Raw genomic sequence first — 4,453 nt, forward strand, 5'->3', positions numbered from 1 at the left:
ATTTTATTGAATCTACACAAGTAACAGGCATTGAAGATGTTACTGTAATGTTTAATATTGTTCTCAATGTTTTATGCATTATTGCTGTTCCCCATGAAAAATTGTTAGCTCCTTACGTCCTGGGACCTGGTGTACTTCTTATTGTGTCTCTGACAGTACTTAACATAGTGCAAGTATATATTAATACTTGCTGAATGAAATTGAAGTTACCATCTACAAAACAGCCCTGAGGCACTATCATCCTAAGTAGGTAATGAGCAATGGAGAACCTGCAGGGAGAGTACAGATTAAAATCAAGGAAAGTCATACCTTGTGCATGTACAGCATTATTCTTCTACAGACAACATGTCCTTATATTACAGTCCCATGTATCATGCTAGGAATGCTGTGTATCTTCCCGAGCAGCAGTCCACTGTATGGCTGCTGTATTAGCTCAATTTGTTTGCCCCTATTGATGGACGTTTGGATTGTTTCCAGATTTTGGCTATTATGAATAAAGCTGCTGTGAACATTGCACACACCTGATAGTGTAGATATATTATTTTCATTTCCTTTGGGGAAAGATCTAGAAGTATAGTTGCTAGGTCACATGGTGTTTAGTTTATAAGAAATTGCCAAACTGCTTTCTAAAGTGGTTGTACCATTTTGCCTCTCTATCAACAGTATGTGAATGTTCTAGTTGCTCACTGTCCAAGTCAACACTCCATATTGTTAGTTTGGCTGTTCTGGGCTACATAAGCAGAAGACTGTGCCACATGATCAAAAATCTATAAACTAAATATGTCTTTAAAATTTTTTCTTGATTAGAATACCATGTGTGTGTTAATAACACATGGATAATATTATACCTTACAGAAGTTAGACTCCAAGTTTGTTATTCACAAATGCTAGATTGGGTGTTGCTTGAAAAAATTTGTTTTTTAGTGTTGCTTATATCATTGTTTGCCCTCCTTTATCAATAATCAGTGCCAATGCTTACTCAAACACTGAACAAATATTTCAAAGGAAAGGATCTTATTCCTCATCATATTCAGTACCCCATCCCCACTATGTCCTTGCAAGGCAGAGGGACTGCCAAGGTGAGGAAGAGGCGGAAGAGAGAGGAAAAGAAAAGGGCCAACAAAGATAGGTTGATAATTGAACGCGATATGACCCTGTTTAGATTTCATCTCTCTGTGCAGGAAAATGGAAGCTGCCTGCAAATACACACCACACCACAAGGTGACACAGAAAGGGCAGAAACAATGATAAGTAGCCAAAGTAGAAAAATTAGTGCGAAAATGAGTGTATTTTATTTGTCTCCCTGTCTTCCTCCCCTCCCCACCCACTCCCTTTCTTTATGGAAGAAATTTATTCCTCTTTAAAGGTGTATCTTTTTGCCCATTTGTTCCAGAAGTTCCTCTTTGCAATTTCATGATAAACTTGCAATGGCACATCATCCTGAGTGAAAATATTTCTCAACATCAGGTTCAATTTTACTTTATATTTTAATGGTACATGTGAGTATAGAGTTGTGCCTCATAAGCCTTGGAATGTAACTGAGAATCCTGTTTTGTGTTCTTTAGTAGATTTAGAAAGTTTTTTCCATACTGATCTTGTATATTTGTTAGGATTATTCCTTAATATTTTATTTTATTTGAACAAGTAGAAAATCAAGCCATATCCTTATTTAGGGGAATTCAACATTTGAAAAAGGTGAATTATCCCCAAATTTATCTATACATTTAACACCATCTCAAAAAATATATCAATACCTTTTTGGTGTGTATGTGTAGGGGGGAAGGGAGAACCAGGCAAGCTGACCCTGAAGTTCATATAAAAAATTATTAAACAACAATAGAAAGAAAAGTTCTTTAAAGAAAGAATGATGAGGGAGAATTATTATGTTGGAAAGGAAAATGTATTATGAAGTTATAGGAAATAGTGTGGAGTTAGTTCTTGAGTAGACACACATGAATGAAAAAAAATACAAAGTCTAAACAGATCCAAAGAAGCATAAGGATTTAATATTTAATAAAGATCACATCTCAAATCAATAAGGGAAAGATGGATTATTCAATCAATGGTGTTGGAACAAATGGGTAGATAACTGAAAAAAACAACAACAGTTACTAGCATGTTTTTCATTGCTATTGGCTGGTTTAGACTACGTATTGCAAGAAAAAGATGGCTGGTTTCTTAAGCAGAAGTAAAATGGAAAAGAAAAAAAAAAAAGGACAAAAAAAATCCAGGACCAGTCAGACAGAAGATGTAACTAATTCTTGTCTCTAACTAGTAAAATACAAAACTGAAATGGCCTTTGAGTGATTAAAGCCAATTACATCGAAGCCTCATGACACATTAGACAAAATTGCTCAGAGAAAAGAGACCAAAGTTGTGGTTCTCCTACCAAAGTCTGATACACGCAAGGTACCTGCTTCGAAAAGAATTGGGAGCATAGTTATTGGCCCATAGAGATAACCAGAATGAAACAGATACAAAGCCAACTATGTTTTTTAAGAGAGCTGCACCGTCGAGAGAGCCACTGGTTGTACTAAGAAAGGAATTCTAACTGCTTTTCCTAAAGCCACAAGCGTGTGTAACATATTGTCTAGCATCCAAGTCCTCACACATGTTTCACTGCGTTATACAGATAGCCCCCATTCGAGGCTCCTGTAACAGTCTTCAGGCAGCACATCAGCCAGACCAGAAGCACATGCCACATATTTTCAGGTTTCTCATATGGAAGCTTTTACTTCTCTCTTGGGACCAAATTCTGTACTATTTAATTTAAGTGAAATTACATGGTAGTCACAATTTCAGAATTTCAATTGCTCCAAACAAATTAAAAAAGTGTTTGTTTGGCACATACAACAAATGTGCAATTTGAAACAGGTGAAATCCAGCATATTGCAGGACTTTTACTTCCAATCTTCACATATTACAAATAATTCTGCATTGGATATATTTGTACAGATATCATATTACATGTGAACAAGTATCTATGTAGGTTATATTTCTAGAAAATAGAATTGCTAGGTCAAAGGATATGTACCTTTTAAAATTTGATAGAGACTTAGTGCCTTATACTTCCACTAGCTATATACGAGACTGCCTGTTTCTTCCCACCTGCAACAATGTTATCAACCCCTTTGATCCTTGCCTACCTGAGGTGAAAAATATTATTTCATTAATGCTTTATTTTTCATTTTCAAGTTATACTAGGTGATTCCTTGTTTTTCACAGATTTCAGAAATATTTTTATCTTCTTTTTTGTTTATTCATATCTCTTGGTCCATTTGTGTCTTTGGTTGTGTCAAAAATGATTAAAAAAAACACCTTAGGTGATAACAAACAAAATTGATTTAATACTCGGGAAGTGGACAGTCTCCATTGGGAGAACTGCAAAATGGGTGGAGGGCAGGAAGCTTTTATAAGATAAAGAATACAGAACAAGGAAGAGAAAACTATAAAATATTTGATATGACTGGGGCCACATAGTCAATCTTGTTTGGGTGAGAAGGAACAAGGAAATAAGTACAGAGCCCAGAGTTGGCTCCGTGTTTGGGGATTGACTGACTGGATAGACTGCATTTCTAGTCAAGTGGAGCATTTGCAGGTACATGAAAGTTATCTAAAAAGTTTGGTTTGTTGACATGTCACCCCAGGCAAGAGCAGCTCCATCTTAAGCCTGGGAAGTCATTTCAAAAGTTGTGTCTTTTTCTTATTGATTTATAAGAACTATTTACATGTTCAAGAAAAGTATCATTAATGATATACATTGAAAATATTTTTCCAAGTAATTACTTATATTTGGATGCTGTTCATTGTATTTTTTGCCATGAAGAATCCCCTGCCCCACTTTTATGAAGTCAAATACCGACTTTTTTCTTTATGTGATGTCTGGGTTACGGTCTTACTTTAGAAAATCTCCGTTATAAAATAAAAAAATTATTTAAAGAATGCAACAGCAACAGCTCCCTTGTTTTCTTCTCATGTCTTTATAGTTTAAAAATTTTAATCCAGATGAAAGTAATATTGGTGTAAGGTGTGAGGGAGGCATACATACAATTATACAATTCTAACTGGTAAGAGTGGGTGTCTTTGTAGACGATGATTTATTGGCTGCAAAACAAGAGTAGTAGGAGATTAATTTTCCGATGAATATATTTTTGTAATTTTGAGTTTTGTACCCTGTTCATGTGAAATCTACCAAAAATTCACTGAAATAAGTAAACTTTTTGGCTGTGATGAAAAAAAGTAACAAGATGGAGAGCAGCTTCTACTCAGCTCCAGTTAAATATCACCCTGCAGGAATATGGAAACTGTGCTGTCAGATCTTCCCATTTTCCAAAAGAAGCTGAAATCTGGATTTTTATGTGAAATCCCCTGATGTTTAAATGTTAGCAACTAATTCAGAGTTTAAGAAACAATGCATGAGCCAAGAAAAACACATCTGTAGGCCAGATGGGGC

The sequence above is a fragment of the Rhinolophus sinicus genome, chromosome 2, assembly GCF_057876585.1.
Source record: "Rhinolophus sinicus isolate RSI-liver-muscle chromosome 2, RSI-T2T, whole genome shotgun sequence".
NCBI classification, from domain to species: Eukaryota; Metazoa; Chordata; class Mammalia; order Chiroptera; family Rhinolophidae; genus Rhinolophus; species Rhinolophus sinicus.